Raw genomic sequence first — 20,764 nt, 5'->3', positions numbered from 1 at the left:
TTAACATACTGGACAGGGCCTCTAATACAATATCATAGAGAAGTTGTGAGAACTGACATCCTTGCTTTGGGGTAAAATATCCGACTTTGACCATTAAATATGATATAACCTGTAGGTTTTTTATCGATGCCCCTTATCGGATTAAGGAGGTTCTAATCTATTCCTCAATTCCTGGGAATTTGTTAGTTTTATTACGTATTGATGTGAATGTTGTAAAATGTCTTTCCTGCATCTATTGATATTATCACATGGCTTTTCTTTTATCATCTGTTAGTATGACAAATTACATTGATTTTCAACACTTTCAAGAGACTTGCATTTCTTGGATAAACTCTTGGTCATGATATAATATTCCTTTTAGATATTGCTGGACTATGTTTCCTAATATTTTGTTAAGGATCTTTGCATCTGTGTTGATGAGGAATAGTAATCTGTAGACATTTTCTTTCTATAAATCTTTTTCTTGTTTTGATATCAGTGCAATGTTGGCCCATTTTCTAGACGAGTTCGTATAGTATTGATACTATGTATTTCTTAAACATTTGTTAAAATTCACCATTAAAGCTATCTGGTCTGGAATTTCTTTGTGGAAAGGTTTTAAACTACGAACTCAATTTCTTTCATTCAATTTCTTTAGTAGAATGCTATTCAAGTTTTCTTTTTAAGTGAGCTTTAGAAGTTTGTGTTTTTCAAGAAATGTGTCCATTATATCTAAACTATCCAAGTTATTGGCATAAAGTTGACTACAATATTTTACTTTTATTATCATTTTAATATCCTTTGGATCTGAAACGATGCCTCTCTTTCATTCCTAATACTCTTTTGTGTCTTTGTTGTTCTTCTTGTTCTTCTTCTCCTTCTTGTTCTTTTGTTCTTTTCTATGTCTTCATCATCTTCATCAGTCTGGCAAGAGGTTTATCAATTTTATTGATCTTTTTTCAAAGAAACAGCTTTTTTGTCTGATTTTCTCTTTTTTTCCTGTTTTCTAGTACATTGATTTCTGCTTATTTTTATTAGTTCTTACCTTCTACTTGTTTAGGTATAATTTATTCTTGTTTTTTAAAGTGAAAGCTTAAGTTAATAATTTGAGAACATTCTTCCTTTCCAAAATAAGCTTTTAATGCTACAAATGTCCCTGAAAGCCCTGCTTTAGCTGTATCCTAGAAATTTGTTATGTCATCAATTTCATTCAAATTGTAATATTTTCTCATTTTCTTTGTGATTTCTTCTTCTAAATAAGCATTGTTTGTGTTTTTCAAGAAATGTATCCATTACATCTGAGACAAAAACTAGTTTGCCAAGTTAAAACACAATACTTCTTCAAATAACTATGGTTATTTAGGAGAGTGTTGAATAATATTCAGATATTTGAAGTTTTTTTCCAGATCTTTCTGTTATTGATTTATAGTTTAATTTCATGTGATCGAAAAATTTGCTTTGTCTGAATTTCTACATTCCACACTTTCTCCTCAAAACTACATTCTAAATAGAGTATCTCTATACATTACTATGTTATGGTCTCCAGAATACAGTGTGAATAAAGACAGGTGGAAATATACCTTATATGTGTCTTTAAATGGAAGGATAAACCAAAAGTAAAAATTTTAAATGATTTTCTATAGGATGGATTGAGGAAACCAGGAAGAGGTGAAGAGTAGAAACTAGATTTCTCTAAACATACTTTGTTTTGTAGATTTTACTTTGGTAGCATGATTAGAATACACACACACATACGCGCACACACACAGAGTAAGAGAAAAAAAAGAAAATTCTTAAAATCAAAATCAATATGAGCACAAAATCATATAGACTAGCATAATGGTTTTTCTATAATGCTTTGCTTTGTATTTGCTTATAAAAATAAATAAAAGCTTCATTTGGATCTTCTCAAAAGAAGTATTGTGGCTTAATTTAAACTCGTCTTTGTTTCAGATGCAGAGAATAGGAAGGGAAATATAAATTCTAAATAAGAGGACATTTTGTAATAAGAAATTCCTATTTGCTCATTTTTCTCCTGAGTAAAATTTTTACATTTCTATTTTTTGAAAAGAAAGCAAATCTAACTCTTCAAGGATTCCCCTACTGCTTACCTGAACAAGCATAATACATGTATCCTCAGTGGTATCTAAAATGATTTTAAGCAATCCATGGATATTTTCTCATTTTTAACCATGATGTATTTAGTGTAAAATGTATTAGAAAAACAAAACAAGCATGACAAAACTGTGTCTTCAGAGATATTATTGCTTAGGTTGATTGAGTAAAAAGTGACTTTAATATTAAACAAAAAATATTACAGACAACATGGATATGGCAAAAATTTGAAGAGAGTGGGAAAACAGATGTTTAGGAAACAGTAGCTGACAAGACGGAGTTCAAGTTTTAGGAGCGGTGCTTACCTCTCCAACTTCATTTCTTGCCACTTCTTGCCTAGTATTTTACGCTTCAGCAACAAACACCAATATCAGTGGTTTTCTACTCCCCAAACTGCATCTTGCCTTCCTGCCTTCCTAGGCCCATCTTTTACTTCTCACCTGCCCTCTCGACTCCAAAGAATCCTTTAAAACAGCTTTCAGGCAGACTATCCATCTGTCCATCTGTTATAATTGCACTTACTTACAATATATGGGAATTATGTCTTTGTATGTTTTTAACCCACAAGATTATGAGCTCCTCACGTCAAAGATTGTCTTATTCATCTTTGTATCTTCAGTGCTAGCAGTGATTATTAACTCAAAATTTTCTTGCATAAAATGTAGTCACATGAGATATGTTCAGTCATAAAATGGTAGTGCTTTTTCTTGAATCTCTTCTATGTGTATAGGCATAATTAATAGACAATTGGGATTGAAGAAGAATAAAAATAACCCCCTTCAAGAAGCTTATAATAATTGTATTTAATCCTCAGAATGATTTTTTGAATGAGAAATTATTCTCTATCTTACAGAAATTTGAAGCTCAGAGTGGCAGCAACATAGCAGAATGGTTAGAAGAGCAGGTTCTCATTTAAAAGCTTGTGTTCGAATCCATTTAATAACTGAGCAGGTTATTCAACCTCTCTAAATCTTGGTTTCCTCTTCTATAAATGGAATAATAAAACAATACCTGCCTCTTAGGGTTGTTTTCAAGATTAAATGAGGTAATATTGATAAGGTGACTTGAACAGTGACTGGCACATAGTATTAATTAAACCTGTGTGTATATATATCACATTTACTAAATATATATATAACAATAATTATAATAATATCAAAAAGACTGTTGTGTTGCTTCATGGTATACCTCAAAAATAAGACATAAAGTACATCCAAAAACAATTAAAATCAAATTAAGCTTTATGTTATCTTTTAAAAATGCCAGAGGATTTCATTCATAACATACAATACCATGCCTATAATATCATCCTCATCCAGTATTTATCTGCCCAAAGCCCTGCTGATCATAGCATTTGACTACCTCCCATCTTTTTCTCCCTGCGTCTCAACCTCCCAAACAAAACAAAACAAAACAAAGCTCTCTTGAAACGGAAGCTATTTTGGCTCTTTTTCTTTTTGCCCTTCTCTTATCACCTTTTCTTTTTGCCAAATCTGTTATCTTCTTTCCCCAAGTAATTTTCTGCCCTTTTCACTCTATATCATTTCTGCTGTGAAGCAAAAACTGCTCTAAAAAAAAAAAAAAAAAAAAAAAATCCCCTATATTTTAAAAAAGTCTTCAGAGCCTTCTCAGTATATATGCTACATCATAATTCTTCAGCATAGCCTGGGCAAAACTAATTGTATTATTCATTAGAGTAATAAAATAATAATAGCTAGTATTCATTGAATACTTCTCATGTGGCAAGCACTGTTCTAAGTACTTCACAAATATTTTCTCATTTAGTCTAGACGGCCCCACCCCCCTAACCTTTCATAAGGCCTAGTTACCAAGATGACAAAGACTGACTTCTCATTAGGTAGGTGAGGATATCTATAAATGTTACTTTTTCTTTTCATGTCTCATTAAGTTAACCTCCCTAAATCATAAACTTAGTAATGAAGAAGACGGCAATTCTCTCTGACTCCAAAGCCCACAATCTTTGCAAACTCCATGAGGATAAGTGACTAGATATTAAAAGCAGAGGTGTTTTAAACTATAGTAATAGAGAACAGATAAGTGACTGCCAGAGGTTAGCATGACTACAAGGATATGGCACAGGGAATTTTATGTAGTGGTAGAATTGTTCTGTATCCTGATTATGCTGGTGATTACATGAATTTATATGTGTTAAAGTTCACAGACTGTATTCTGTCCCAAAGTCTATTTCACTGCATGATGATTTGGGGTGGCGGGAGGAGCAGAGTTTTTCAATACTTAGAAGTTTTCTCTTATACAATGTGGATAAAATTGAACTTGACTCAAAACTTAAAAAGTAAAAATTCTAGGCTGTTTTTCCTTCTTTAGGAGAACTGAACCCAGGGTCCGCCCTAGGTGAATAAACAAAGTCTCCTCATTACCCTCTGTCTGCCTTTCTGAGTACCCGCCCTCCTCTTCCTTGCAACCCTGCAAGCAGGGCACTCATGGGCTCTTGTGCCCTCTCCACCAATGCACCAGTTGTGCTATGTACAACTTCCAGGCTCACTGCCCCTGAACCCCTGCAATGGGGAGCTCTCCTCATTCTACAACTAGTTATCAAAACTCATTTCCTTGACATGAGGTTCTGCTCTCAGCTAATTATCATAAAGGATCCAATAAACTCATGCTCACTGAGTGGAGGTGTTAATAACTAAGAATAGTAGACTGGGCTAGAAATATCCGTTGGGTGTAGACAGATAAGGGGGCCATTTGGGGCACGGAAGCTTTCACAACATCATTCAACTCATTTTCTGTAGATCCTGCCCGTTCTGGCCTTAAAAGATAAAGAAGCTGCCAGAAAGATTCCTTTTCTTAAAAGCCTTCAGAATGGTGAAAGAGGTTGTATACATAAGGGCCGAGGGTATACAGGAACTCTGTATTTTGTTTGATTTCGTGGTGAACCTAAAAATACTCTAAAAAATAAAAACACTCTAAAAATAAAGTCTTTTAAAAAAAGAAGTCTTTTGAGCCTTTCTTAGTATACACACTGCATCACAGTTCTTCTGCATAGTTTGGGCAAATCTGACTATATTATTCGGTAGAGTAATAATAAAGCAATAACAGTATTTTTTGAACATTAATCATATGACAAGCTCTGTTCTATGTTTCTTATCTATTATATTATTTAATTCTCTAACAATACTAAGCAGTAGATATTGTTATTATTTCAATTTTACAGATGAGGAAATTGAGGCAAAAGAGGTTAAAACCACCTGCTGTTGTAGACATGGAGATGTGGCACCCAGATTTGTGGTCATGTTGCCCACCTGAGTGAGGGGAGTGGTCAGCTTTCTGCTGTCAGCCCCTTCAGGGTCAGCTGCAGGTGCACAGCACTCCTGGCCTGAGGTCCTATCTGTCCCCAGCAGCACACATCAGGTTTCTGCACAAGGTAGGTGTATAAAGGCCTGGCCGTTTCAGCTCAATATGGGACACTGGCAGTCCAGAGCTTCCTGTGGTGCTGGCTCAGGCTGCGTTGGACTTGCTTCTTTCACCCTTTCCTCCATCCAGTGCTGCTTCTGCTCTGCCTTCATAACTGCAGATCCTTACTAAACATCCTGCACCCAAAATCCTGTCTCAGCGCCAGCTTCCAGAGAACCCAACTTGACAGCACTCACCAAGGATCACACAGCAACTAAGTGGTGATGCCACAAGTTAAACCCTGGCAGTCTGATGCTCTTTAAGCACTATGATACGCTTGCCTCCAAATATAAAAACAAATATAAGCACTGCAATAGCAATGGTTGGAACTATTACTTGGACTATCTGAAACTTCATCCTTAATTTTTTATAACAACTTTATTGAGATATAATTCACATACCATAAAATTTACCCTTTTCAGATATACATACAATTCAGTGCTTCTGGTATATGCACAAAGCTGTGCAAGTACCATGACTAATGCCAGAACATTTCGTCACCCCAAAAAGAAACTCGGTACCCATAGGCAGTTTCTCCCCATTTGTCTTTAATTTTGGTCCTCCTAAATAATAACTAATGTAGTTAATCTGTTCTTGCCAGTTATGAAATTTATCTGCCATCATCAAAGAAATAAACTTTCCTAATTTCACTTTTTTAAAAACATCAAATCCATAAACATGTTCAAATTCTTGTTTAGTAATCTCACTCCTAGGAGTTTATTCTTTAAAAAATTATAAAATATGGGGGGAAATAAAATTGTTTACTGTAGCATAGCTTATAAAACTAAAAAAAACTTGAAACAGCTTTGTCCATTGTGGGGATTATTTAATTAAATCATGGCATTTTAACAAAATGGAATACTATGTATCCATCAAAGACCAAGTAGCAACAAGGAAAACGTCTGGTATAACATTAACCATAAAAGCAGAATACAAAATTGTATCTAAAACTATATAAAATATGTACATATGGATAAAGATCAAAAAGAAATGGAGAAAAATAAAAACAGTTGCTGCTACAAGATGTTGGAACTGTGAATTATTTTCATTTTCTCATTTCCTTTATTATTGTCAAAATGTGGTCCTTACAATAAATTAGAATTGGAAGAAAATATGCACTTATCTTCTCTTGCCAGTACAACTTATTCATAAGGGGAGGTGGTATATATATACGTGTGTGTGTGTGTGTGTGTGTGTGTGTGTGTGTGTGTGTATCATACAATTCTTGTTAAAAGCAAAGACTTTGGAGTCATACATACTTGGATTTTAATTCTGGCTCTGATACATCTGAAATGTGACCTAGGACAATACCTTAACCTTTGTAACTCTCATTTTCCACAGCTATTAACAGGAGCTAATAGTATCATCTACCTCATTGTGCTGTTGTGAAGATGGAGTGAGATAATGGTGTCTAGCACTACTTAATAAACGGTAGCAACTGCTATTTTTTGCTGCATAAGTAATGGTTGTGGGAGGGATGGTGGTAGTACCAAAAGGGTACAGGGAATAGGGGACAGAGGTTTTTGTTAATGAAAATACCACTAACGCTAAAACCCCAAATGGCAATATAATTTCACACTGAATATATAAGCAGAGGACTTTCCATCATCTCTACCAATTGATTACTCCAATTTGGACTAAGTGAGCATTGTTTCAAAGGAGATCTGAAGTTGCAGGTATTATCCTTTCTTAGTTGGAGATACCTAGAAATCTGCACAGTATCTACTGAGCTACTCATTTGGTATCCTGGTCAAAAACTTCATTAAAGAAAGTCAATTATTCACAGTGGCCAGGACATGGAAGCAACTGAAGTGTCCTACAACAGATGACTGGCTAAGGAAGTTGTGGTACATATATTCAATGGAATATTACTCAGCCATAAGAAAAGATGAAATACTACCATTTGTGACAATAGGGATGGACCTCAAGATAATCATGCTAAGTGAAATAAGCCAAACAGAAAAAGTTGAAAATCACATATCAGTTATATGTGGGATATAAACCTAAAAGCAACAAATGAACAGGACAAACAGAGACTCATGGACACGGACAAAAGAGTAGTGGTTACCAGAAGGTAGAGGGTTGGGGAGAGGGGGAAGGTAGGGGAAAAATTTTTAAATCATTTCTTCAATTAAAAATTATTTACTTAATTAACAATAACAAAAAAGAAAGTACTGCTGAATTTGTGTGACTCATCTTATTAATGAATATGAAGGCCTACTGACTACAGTATTCCCATTGTTGCCATGTTGATATTATCATCATCACTAACAAAAAGTGCGTGTAGCATATTAAGCAAGCCCTGTCCATGTCTTTGTTTTCCCTCCTGTTATGGATGAGCTATCCTCTCCTCCAAGGCTCCCGCCTCCCGTGCATGCAGGACACCAGCCCAGCCTTTCCCACCCACTCAAGGACTCTCAGGCAGCTCCTCTTACTTTTTGTATCCATTTGTGTTCTCCCCTCATCCGTGCATAAACATGCTGTAGTAGCTCCTACCTTAATGAAAAAAGTCCTCTCTTGATCACACATCCCCTTCCAGGTACGGGGCCTCTTTCTCTGCTTCCCATTATAGCAAAACTCAGAAGAGAATGACAGAATGCTGAAAATTATTAAAGCTGAGGGATGGGAATATAAATGATGTTATTCTTGCTACTTTTTTTCAAAAAGTGTACTGAGCTAAAATTGACACACAGTAAACTGCATACATTTCATATGTACAATTTAATAATGTACAATAGACATACCCATATATCCATGAAACCATCACCACGGTCAAGATAATGAACACATTTCTCACACTCAAAAATCGTCCCATGCCCCCACTGAAATCCCTCCCTCCCATCCAGGCTACTACTGATTTACTTTCTATCACAATCTATTCATTTGCATTTTCCATAATTTTTATAAATGAAATCATACAATATGTATTTTTTTTGGTCTGACTTCTTTCACACAACATAATTTTGAGATTCATGAATGTCGCAGGATGCATGAATAGTTCATTCCTTTTTATTGCTGAGTATTATTTATGCCATGGTTTGTTTATACATTCACCTGTTGATGGACACTTGGATTATTTCCAGATTGGGGCTATTAAAAATAAAGCTGCTATGAACATTCATGTGCAAGTCTTTGTATAAACATATGATTTCATTTATCCTTGCTAAATATCTAGAATGGAATGGCTAGATCATACAGCAGGTATACATTTAAAATTTTAAGAAACTTCAGAACTCTTTTCCAGGGTGTTTGTATGATTTTACATTCCTGCCAGCAGTGTATGAAAGTTCCAGATCCTCCACATCCTAATCAACATTTTATATATAGTCAAATTTCATATTTATCCATTCCAATAGTTATGGTTTCTCTTTGTGGCTTTAATTTGCATTTTCCTACTGACTAATGAAGCTGAGTATCTTTTCATGTGCTTATTTGCCATCCACAAACTTTTTCTGGTAAACCATCTGTTCAAATCTTTTGCCCATTTTTCAGATTGTTTTCTTATTATTGAGTTTGAGAGATTTTTATATTTGCCAAATGCTTTTTCTATTGAGATTATCATAGTTTAAAAAATGATTTGTCAAAATGGTGAAGTACCTCAATTAAATTCAAATCTTAAACCAATCTTGCCTTCCAAATAATCCCCCATTGGTCCTAATGTATTATTTTTGTGGATATAATTTGCTAAAACGTGATTTAAAATTTTTCTATTTCTATTTACAGGGGATATTGGTCTGTAGTTTTCTTTTCTTGTAATGTCTTTGGTTTTAATATCAGGGTAATACTGGCCTTATAGGAACTGAAAAGTAATTCCACATTTCCAATATTCTGGATGCATTTGTGTAGATTAGTATTAGTTATTTCTTAAATGTTTGGTAAAATCCACTAGTAAAGTCATTTGGGCTTGGAGTTTTCTTTGTGATAAAGTTTTTAACTACAAATTAAATTCTTTAGTAAATATAAGGCAATTAGGGTAACTATTTCTTCATGAGTACACTTTTGCGGTTTGTGTCTTTCAAAAAATTGTTCATTTCGTTGGATTTACAGGCATAAAATTGTTCACAATGTTTCTTATTATCCTTTTCAGATCAGTAGAAAATGTAATGATGTTACCACTCTTGTGTCTGATATCAATAATTTGTATTCTCTTTTTTCTCTTCAGGCTAGCTAAAAATATATCAATATGTTTTATTGATCATTTCACTGATTTCCTCTATTGTTTTTGTTTTCTATTTTATTGATTTCTGCTCTAATGCATTTTTTAAATTCAACTTACTTTGGGTTTAATTTGCTCTTCTTTTTCTAGTTTCTTCACATGGAAAATGGAATTGATAACTTAAGATCTTTCTTCTTTTCTAATAGTAATTTAGTTCTGTAAGTTTTCTCCTAAAAGTACAATTTTCATGTTATCCTATGCATCTTTGTAATGTTTTTATTTTCATTTCTTTCAAAATACTTTCTAATTTCTTTTATTTTGACCCATTTGTTCTTAAGATTACAAATATTTGAGGATTTTCCAGTAATCTTTACATCAACTTCCAGTTTAATTCAATTGTAGTTGAAGAACAAACTTTATATGAACTAAATCTTTTCAAATTTATCTAGAATTATTTTATGGATGAGAATATTGTCTATGTTGGTTTGTGTTCCTGTGCAGCTTAAATATACTACGATGGTCAAGCAGGCTAATTTTATGGATTAGTGTTCAAATCACATATATCCTTAGTGCTTTTTTCTGTCTTGATGAATGTCTTCTCGATAAATTATAAATTTATCATTCTATTCTGAAATCTACTTTATCTGATATTAATATAGCCATTCTGTCTTTTAATATTAGATATTTTTCATTATTTTACTGTGACTCTATTTGTATCTTTGCATTTGAAGTGCGATTCTTGTAGACCACATGTAATTGGGTCAACATTAGCATGTCCGAAAGCAAATTCTACTTCATCCATTCTGAAAAATCTGTTTGAATTTAGACCATTTACATTTAATGTGATCACTAATATGGTCTAGTCAAAATTTGTCATTTTTCTATTTGTTTCAATTGTCCAATCAGTTTTTTCCCCTCTTTCTCCTTTTTCTGCTTTCTCTTAAACGAATATTTTTATTATTACTTTGATTTGCTTTGTTAGTTTATTAGCTATAACTCTTTTGTTAGTTTCATGGTTACTTTAAGGTTTATCATATACTTCTTAACACAGCCTATCTTCAAGTGATATAGTGTAAAAACCTAAAAATAACATACTTCCATGTCTCCCCTTTCAACCTTTTTACTATTATTATCACACAGTTTAATTTTGTTTGTTATAGCTCTATACTACATAGTTATTATTTTTGATAAAATAGTCAATTGTCTTTTAACAATACTTTTTAAAATTTTATGTATTTACCTATGTAGTCACCATCTCTAGTGCTCTTCATTTCCTTGCTTAGATCCACCTTTCTAACTATTATCATCTTCCTTCAAGGGGAAGAACTACTCTTACTATTTTTTGTAGTATGAATCCACTGGTAATGAATTCTTTCAGCTTTTGCACATCTGAAAAAAACGGTATCGAACATCCATATTTCAAAGATAATTTGCCAGGTTCAGAATTCTAGGCAGTCAGTCAGTTATCTTTCAGTGCCTTAAAAAAGTTTCTCCACTGTCTTATCACTTGCATTGTTTTTGGTAAGCAATCTACTGTCCCCGTTACTCCATCTTGGCTAGAAGTGAAAGCCTCTATTCTTGCTAGTTTTGCTCATGAAAATGTCTGTAAGTAAAACAAATTAAGGTTTAAAAGAGGACAGAATAAAATAAAAAGATAGAAAAAAGAAAGACTCCTTCAAAGAGTCTTCTATTTCCAGTTCATTCCTTTCTATACTTTCTCAAACCCACTCCAATCTTTGGTCCCCAATCATGTTCTTTGATAACCTCCAATGCACAATTCTCAGTTATTTTACTCACCTCCACAGCTTGTGACGCAGTTTATCACTCCCTCCATCTTGAAACACTTTTTTTCCTTTCATATCCAGGACACCACACACACTTTTCTGGTTTTGCTGCTATATGTATCTCTTTTGTTGGATCCTCTTCCTTTTTTCAACCTCTAAAATTTGGAGTATTCCACAATCAGTCTTCAGGACTCCTCTCTGTTTATACTCTTTCCTTCATTCATTTCATTCTGTCCCAAGACATTGAATACCGTCTGTATACTCACTTATATTTCAGCTCTGATATTTTCCAGCCTTACACATATATATTTTATTTGACATTTCCATAAGGATTTCTGACAAGTGTTTTAAGCTTAGCATGTGCAAAAGCAAATTTTGATTTTTTTCCCCTCTACTCTTCTCTCTTTCCTCAGGCTCCATCTCGGTAAATGGCAATAATCACCCTTAGTTTCTCTCTTTTGCTCATACCCAATATACAATCCATCTTAAAACTCAGGGAGTCATATCTTCAAAATCCAACCACTTACAAATTCGATAGCGAATACCCTGTTCCAAGCCAACATCATCCTTCACCTGTACTACTATAATAGTCTCTTAACTGGTTTCTCTACGATATGTTCTCCACATAATAGCCATAGTGTTACTTTTTAAACATAAGTAATTCTAGTTGGCTTTTTTTGCAGAAATTGATGAGGTGTTTCCAAAAGTCACATGGAATTTCAAGAGACTCTGAATATCTAAAACACTCTTGAAAAAGAACAAAGTTAGAAGACTCAGATTTCCCAATTTCAAAACATACTACAAAGCTACAGTTTTCTCAGACAAGAGGATAAACATATAGCTTAGTAGAATAGAATAAGAATCTAGTAATAACCCAACATATCAATACTCATTCGGTTTTTTTACTATAGTGCTAAGATAATTCAATAGGGGAAATAATCTTTGTAACAAATGGTACTGAAACATCTGGATATCCACATTCAAAAGAATGTATTTGGACCCTACTTCACGTGATTAATAAAAAGTAATCAAATAGATCAAAGATCCAAATACAAGAGCTAAAACTATAAAACTACAGACAACCTACAGAATAGAAGAAAAAATCTGCAGATCACATATCTGATAAGGGTCCAGTATTGAGAGCATGTAAAAAGCTCTTACAATTCAATAATGAAAAGACATAATCCAATTTAAAAATGGGCAAAACATTTGAATAGACATTTCTGCAAAGAAGATATACAAATGACCAATAAGCACATAGATGCTCAACTTCATTAGTTATTAGGGAAATGTAAATCAAAATCACAATGGGAAGAGCTTAACACAAACTCCTAGATGGCTATAATCAAAAGAAAAAAAAATAATAAGTGTTGGTGAGGATATAGAGAAATTGGAACTCTCATACATTGCTGGTACAGTTGCTATGAAAAACAGTCAGGCAGTTCCTCAAAAGGTTAAGCATGGCTTTACCACATATTCTAGCAATTTTACTCCTTGCTACTACCTATCCACCCAGGAGAAATGAAAACATATATCCACACAAAAACTTATACACATAGCAGCTATATTCATAATAGCCCAAAAGTAGAAATAACCCAAATATCTATCCACAGAGGAATGGATAAACAAAATATGTTATATCCACATAACAGAATATTATTCAAACTAAATAATTATATTCTGTCAAGAGAGCAATTAAGAGACTTCATATTACAATGTATTTATATAGAATTTAAGTTTTATAGTTATATGTCAATTATGCCTCAATAAAAGGCTTTATAAATCTTCAAAAAAAGAATATTATTCAGCTATAAAAAGGAATGATGTACTGACGCATACTACAACATGAATGTACCTTAAAAACATTATGCTAAGTGAGTGAAAGAAGCTAGAAACAAAAGGCCAAATATTGTATGATTCTATTTACATGAAATGTCCAGAATTTATAAATCCGTAAAGACAAGAAATAAATTAGGGGTTTCAAGGACGTGGGGGAAGAGAATGGGGAGTGAATGCTAATGGGTACTACTAAGAGGTTTCTTCTGGGGGTAATGAAATGTACTAGAATTATAAGGTGGTAAAGGCTGCACAATCGTGTGACTGTATGAAAATCACTGAATTGTACATTTTAACTTTTACGATATATAAAATATACCTCAACAACAAAAATAAAATATGAGCCAGATCTTGTTACTCTTGTGCATAAAACCCCCAATGACTTCCTGTCACACTTAAAATCCAAAGTCCTTCCTTAGCCTACAAGACCGTGCATGATTTGGCCCTTGGTTTCCTCTGCAATGTCTTCGCCCTTCACTCTTGCCACCCCTCATGTGCGCCAGCCACTCTGCCCGCTCCAGCCTCAGGGCCTTTGGACTTGCTATGTTCTTCCTCGGAATGTTCTCCCCCAAGATCCTTGCGTGGCTCATTTCCTCACTTGATTCTGGTACCTGTTCACTGTCTCTCTCCTGTCCAATCAATCTAAATAGTACCATCATTTTCTAGCCATTTACTTGACATTACTTTCCTCCCTAGCACTTAACATTACCCATCTTTATATAATTTGTCCATTTGTTTACTGTCTCTCACTAGAACATAAACATCATGAGGAAAGGAACTTTTCTTGTGTCTTGTTCACTGTTGTATTCCTATACATATTTTCCGTGCCTGGAGCCTAATAGATGTGCAGTATTTAGTTATTAAGTTAAATAATGAAGAGGATAATAGGTATAGTGGGGTAAAAAATATTTTAAATAAAAAATGACTTAACTGCTTCTTTTTAAGGGAGCATAGCATAATGCATATCAGTTAGAAAATAAGGCTCATATTCACTTAAAATGGATGCTAGAGAAGAGTTTCAGAATCTCCAACATTTCAAACCCTCTGTCAGTGCTAAGGGATGGAAGACCTTATATAAGACCCTTAGAGAGCAGGACACATTAATACAACTTTGGATATGCAAAGGTATATCCATAGCTGAGATAGGTGTGTAAAGCTAAATTGTTCTGTATGCTAAAGAGTAAAAATTTAATTTCCTTGTGGAATCTGAAGGAAAAGAGGTCCAAGAAATAAAAACTGGGGCTCCGCATGAGTTGGAAAGATAAGGGGAACCACACAGGGAATAGGCAAGAGTTGGAGGAAATGATGTCTGGTAAGAATCTGGCACGATAAAGCAAAGGGTTCCTTCGTGAAGGCTGAGATAGTGACCTGGATGAAAACAAGAACTCATAGCCAGAGTGTCCCTAGAAAGCAGCACAAATCTTAGGAACTCAAACCCAGTTTTACTCAAAAAGTAACCACAACTGTCATCTCAGGTATAAAAAGAGCAAAGTATAAATAAAATCGCAATTATCCTCCTTTCCACCTTTCAAGAAAGAGATGGAAATAGATGATCAAGATCTCCCTCCACATCCTTGAAAAAAGTCAGAATTTGAAGTAAATGGCACCCCCTGGGGTTTGTGCAGTAAAAGGTCTGAGACTGTGAAATAAGGTTAATAACAAAGGGTAGAGTTTCCATCTCTGCCAGATACTTTAATTATCAGAAAGGATACAGATTTGGATATCCCATACTTAAAACAAAACAAAGTCAAGTGTGCATTCTTACTCAATTTTATCTTAGGCTATTCCTATTAAGAGACTTATCAAGATATTCTAAAACTTTGTACAGGTCATCAATTAGTCTTAATTTGACACTGAATTAAGTTGACATCAATTATCCTTAATTTGAAAATAATAAATTTGAAAGTAATACTTTATTATGAACATGTCTAAAACAAAATACACAAGAAAGTAAGGAATAATTTAGTTTAAATCGGTATTTTTTCCACTTGGGAAACAGAGCACAGAACATGATCTTCTTATGACCCACCTCTAATATTTAGACAAATGATCTTTTAATCTTGAAAGCAGGTCAAGGTGATCACTGTTCCCCACTACAGTCCAGCCATCTTGAATTGAATGACAGACACATGCACACAAAATGTTGCTCCAAATTCCAGTCCTCTCTAGGTAAAGAAATGACCTTGGGTGAAAAAAAGAACTGCTGAAAGAATCTTTCACTCCTAAACATAGCTCTCCCTCCTATTTATTTCTCAAAACAACAGAACAATGCAGAAATCAAGAAGCAAAAACAGAATGCTGCAGCCAAGTGTCTCTTTCTTTTAACAATCTGCCCACACCTTAAATAAACATGAAACATTATAACAAGCTATAGCCAGATACTACAGGAAGCAGAAAGACCAGAAGAAAAACCTCAAATATCCGGCCTTCAACTTTCTTCAACATGAAATCTACTTTGCTTTGTGATTACAAATGTTTCTACACAAGAAGTTAAAATCAGATATGATGTCATGTAATGACCAGGTCCACACTATCTTTTTAAAAATTAGTATTTTTTCTCATATACACATAACTCACATTTCAGAAAAATTGTTTTTCAGAGGGGACCAAAACTAGAAATTCCATTTGTATCGATATGCAAGCAAGAAGACATGTATAAGTGTCAAACTGAGTGTATACTCCTTTGGATCTTTAAAAAAAAAAAAAAAATGCCTGCCAGGTGTATGTGGTAATAATTACGGTGGAGTTGAGTCAGGGTATTTATAAAGCTTTTGAAATCTAACATTCTCTTGTTGTCCAAAGCAAGAATCACAGAAAACAAAAGAATTCAGTTGAGCAGAACTTCGGCAGCAAAGAGTGTACATTTTCTCTCATGTGTCAGTAGGAAGCAAATGAATGGGGCTTCTGACCTAGAACCAACTAGCCTTGCACTTAAAAATGGCAGCTTGGGGCAAACTGAAGGCTTTCGTGTCAAGTAATCTATTTTATGAGCTGCATATGCTAAAAAATTTTCATTCTCTTTTGAAACAAAATTAAAGGACTCTGACCTAGAGTGAGCTGTTTCCCTGACTCTCTGTAGAGCCCAAACCTGTGTACAGTAATCCCCCCTTATCTGCAGGTTATACATTCCAAGAATCTTAGCGATGCCTGAATCCAAGGATAGTACCATCTCCTATATAACTATTTTTTTCCTACACATACACACCTATGATAAAGTTAAATTTATAAGTTAGGCACAATAAGAGATTAACATAGAACAATATACCATAATAAAAGTCATACGAATGTGGTCTCTCAAGATATCTTACTGTCCTGTATTCATTCTTCTTCTAATGATGTGAGATGACACGATGCCTTATCTTATTAAGTCAAGAACTTTCACCTTTACACTTTGAGGAAGCACTCTACAGTTGTTCTTTGGGATACCTGAATGGCCAGCATCCCCTCTCTTATGTTTTGGGACCATTATTAAGTAAAATAAGGGTGACCTGAACACAAGCTGTGAAATACCAGGGCAGTTGATCTGATAAACTGACTAGACAGCTACTCAGTGACTAATTAGTTAGCAACATCTACAGCGTGGAGATGTTGGACAATGAGTCACATCCCAGCAGAACAGAGCGGGACGGCACAAGAGTTCAACATGCTACTCGGAACACTTAGACTACTTAGGTGGTACTAGATAACCTGTCCAAAGTCACATAGCTAAGGAGGTAAAGTGAATGCACATGCAAGTCTGTCTATGTTGCTTCTTCACTACTTCTTCCACCTCATAGATACCAAACTCTGAAATTCCTCCCTTTTCCCCTAAAATCTGCTGTCCTTCTACCCTTCTCCTACCTGTCTCCTACTAAGGCTAGGGATATCTCCAGAAGAAGCCCTCCACCCATTCAACAAGTATTCGCTGGGTGCCACCTTAATACTTCATTCAATCATTCACAAAGAATTATTGAGAGCCTATTCTGTGTTACTTACTGTTCTAGGTGCTGTGGATACATCAATAAATGACAGACAAAATCCCTGGCCTGTGGAGCTTACATTCTACAAGGGGCAGAAAGATAATAAACATAATAAGAAACAGAATGATGCTTCAAAGATAAGTGCTACAGGAAAAATAAGAACAGGTAGATGGGACTGTAAGGCTGTGTGTGTAGATTGCTATTTTAATGCTATGAAAACATATTTGAGCAAAGACTTGCTAAGATGTGATGGTCACTTTTACATGTCAACTTGGCTAGGTTATAGTACCCAATTATTTAATCAAACACTAATCTAGGTAAACTAATCTGTTATGCGATTAAAGAGAATAAATAGCAGAACAATGTCTCAAACCATCATTCTACCATTCTCAACAATAATACAATTTTTGAAAAATTTACGGTTACCCCTAATTGCTGAACCTCCCATCCACCTTGACTCTTCAACCCAATATACTCTGACATTCCCCTCACTCCTGAAATGGAACGGTTTGCTTTTGGTGGGGTCTAAGGTGAGGATTGTAGTTTCCCATGAATTACATAATAAGGTGTCATATTATGTATAGTAAGGGTGTCAAACAGTGAATTAGGCAACTTCTCATATCCCCTTTAATATAGGCATTCCTCCAGTGTTGTGTCCTGAGAACACATGAACAATTACGAGTTGAAAGATCATAAAACTGGGATCCCAGGCCCAACTTAAACAAAGTACAAAACGGTAACTAAGGACAATCGTTCGAGGAATCACACGAGTTTCCAGGGTAAAACTGACTTGTAGCCTCCTCTACAGTCTTCTAATTACCCACTAAGTGCCTGTGGGGTAAAAAAAAAAAAAAAAAAACGGAGGAAAAAAAACTCCAATAAAATAAAACCCAGATAGTCAACCTATCTCACATCCTGGGAGGAATTTCTAACAACTTCAAGGACAAGCCATGAACCACCGGTGCTGGACCTGCCTGAAGCTAAGCGCAATGACCCCTCTCCCGGTTCAGAAAAGCAAACTTTGCGTACGCAAGGACACTAAGCAGCCATATATCTTCCGCGGACCTGTTGCTTTTTTTGTGACAGAAAAAAATAAGCCGGCACGCAAACCCCGCCCACCTTAAACTTTTCCAAGAGTCGCCGAGCCACTGATAACCAGGAAACGCCACGACAGGAAGTAGGGCTGCGCTGGCGGCAGCACGATGCATCCTGGGACTTGTAGTCCGCGCTCAGAATGCGCAGGCGCAGGTGTGAAGGCGGGAGCAGAGCCCAATGGGGATTGCGGTTTCTTCTGAATTATACTTATTGTATTAAGGGTGTCAGTAGTCGGATGGTGCCGTTAGGAGACTTCTCATTTCTGACAGCAAGAGCGCTTTCAATGAATGCCTGTGGGACAAGGAACCTTGATTTGGAACTGTGTGTTTCGTCCTTTTTTCAACCGTAGATCTGAGATGGTTGAATTAGCCCCCAAGTGGAGAGTGGGCGAAGGACAAGCCACACGATCTATTGGCAAACAGGACTATGGCCCATAGTATCTGCAGTTTCAAATCCTCGGATTCAAGCAACTGTGGATCAAAAACAGTGTCTTCACATTGTATCGCTACGCAAGCAAGAAGAAATGTATAAACGGGTTTCCAGCTGTGGATCAAAAATACTGTTTTGAAAAACTCAAAAGTTATATATGGATTTTCAACTGCACTGGGAGTAGGTGTATATTGTTGTAATTGTTGTTTTATGATTAGTTGTTGTTAATCTTATTGTGCTTAATTTATAAATTAAACTTTATAATAGGTATGTATGTACAGGAAAAAATAGTGTATATAGGATTCAGTACTATCTACAGTTTTAGGCATTCATGGGTTGGGGGTCTTGGGATATAACATCCATGGAGAAGGGGGTACTACTTTAATAATTTATGTCAGTGTTAAAAGGTATTTAGATAATAGTGTATTTTTCTATATATTCCTGGGTTTCCATAATCATTTGTGTTCATTCTATATTTAAATTTTTAAAAATTTTATTACACTACTTTTAATATCTTTTTATGTATACCAAGAACTAAGCAACAGTGTAGAGAGCACTATATTTCTAACAAATTCTGCCTAAGGCTGCTTTAAACTTTTAGCTATTATGGCAGCAAACATAGAGCATTATGCCTTTTATACTCTGTACTCAGAGTACATGTATACATTGAACTTGTAGACCACAGAAAGCCTCTGGTCTTTTTCACTTGAATGGCTTCACATTAAAAACTAGCTTTTCTACTTTTGTTCTTTCATCATTTTTAGTTATTTAAACTAGATCTTTTCCTTTGCCTTTTGACAATCTGAACCAGTTTAGTCTTCTCATTTTTTTTTCATGCATTGACTTGCGTCTTGTTGTCATACATAATATTTTTAGGGATCAAGTTAATTGATCCCTAAATAAACCTCCTGTGGAGCTTACATTCTACAAGGGGCAGAAAAACAATAAACATAATAAGAAACTGCAGATACTATGGGCCATAGTCCTGTTTGCCAATAGATCGTGTGGCTTGGTCTTCGCCCACTCTCCACTTGGGGGCTAATTCAACCATCTCAGATCTACGGTTGAAAAAAGGACGAAACACACAGTTCCAAACCAAGGTTCCTTGTCCCACAGGCATTCATTGAAAGCACTCTCGCTGTCAGAAATGAGAAGTCTCCTAACGGCACCATCCGACTACTGACATCCTTAATACAGTTAAGTGTAATTCCAAAGAAACCACAATTCCCGTGGGGCTCTGCTCCCAGGCGCCCTGCCCTTACACCTGCGCCTGCGCATTCTGAGTGCGGACTACAAGTGAGATGTAATTTACACATAGTAAACCTCACCCGTTTTATTGTACAGTTTTATAAGTTTTGAAAAACAACCACCATAATGAAGGACAGAACAGATTCATCCCCCACAAAAATATTCTCTCCTGCTCCTTAGTAGAAAACTGCTCCAACCTGATACCCTGGCAAGACGTCGTATTCTTTTCTTTTTTTTTAATTTTATTAACTTAATAGGGGGTCACATTGGTTAATAAAATTATATAGGTTTCAAGTGTAGCATTGTATAATACATCATCTGTATATTATGTTGTGTATTCACCACTTAAAATCAGAGCTCCTTTCCTTATCACATATTTTACCCCTTTCACCCTCTCCTTTCGCCCTCTGATCCCCCTTTCCCTCTGATAACTACTATCCTGTTGTCTGTGTCTGTGAGTTTTTGATATTTGTCTTATTTGTTAATTTGTTGTTTTCAGTTTTATACCCCACATATGAGTGGGACCGTATGGTTCTTGACTTTTTGGTTTAGCATGACATTCTCGAGATCTATCCATGTTGTTGCAAAGGCAATATTTCATCTTTTCTTATGACTGAGTAGTATTCTATTATGTAAATATATAAATATAAATATATCTCAAATCTTCTTTATGTGATCATCTATGGAAAGACAGTTTGGTTGTTTCCGTGTCTTGGCCACTGTGAATA

The 20,764-nt window shown here is 35.1% G+C and overlaps 1 long non-coding RNA gene across 4 annotated transcripts in view; it reads right to left on the bottom strand.

The window, feature by feature from the left end:
- LOC107510460 overlaps positions 1–18,453 on the bottom strand; it is a 46,298-nt gene extending 27,845 nt beyond the window's left edge. For 2 of the 4 annotated variants that reach the window (XR_001596824.2, XR_001596821.2), the window contains exons 1-3: positions 18,384–18,453; positions 11,483–11,624; positions 8,026–8,144 (exon numbers count right to left, since the gene is read on the bottom strand). This is a non-coding gene — a long non-coding RNA (uncharacterized LOC107510460). Of the gene's footprint in view, positions 1–8,025; positions 8,145–11,482; positions 11,625–15,334; positions 15,786–18,383 lie in introns of those variants that run through there. The other 2 variants (XR_001596823.2, XR_001596822.2) reach the window with 2 other exon arrangements.
- Positions 18,454–20,764: the final 2,311 nt, after the last annotated feature.

The sequence above is a fragment of the Rousettus aegyptiacus genome, unplaced genomic scaffold (genome assembly GCF_014176215.1).
Source record: "Rousettus aegyptiacus isolate mRouAeg1 unplaced genomic scaffold, mRouAeg1.p scaffold_m13_p_11, whole genome shotgun sequence".
Classification (NCBI taxonomy): Eukaryota; Metazoa; Chordata; class Mammalia; order Chiroptera; family Pteropodidae; genus Rousettus; species Rousettus aegyptiacus.
Note: the sequence above shows the minus strand (reverse complement) of the source record. Positions and strands in the feature narration are given on the sequence as shown.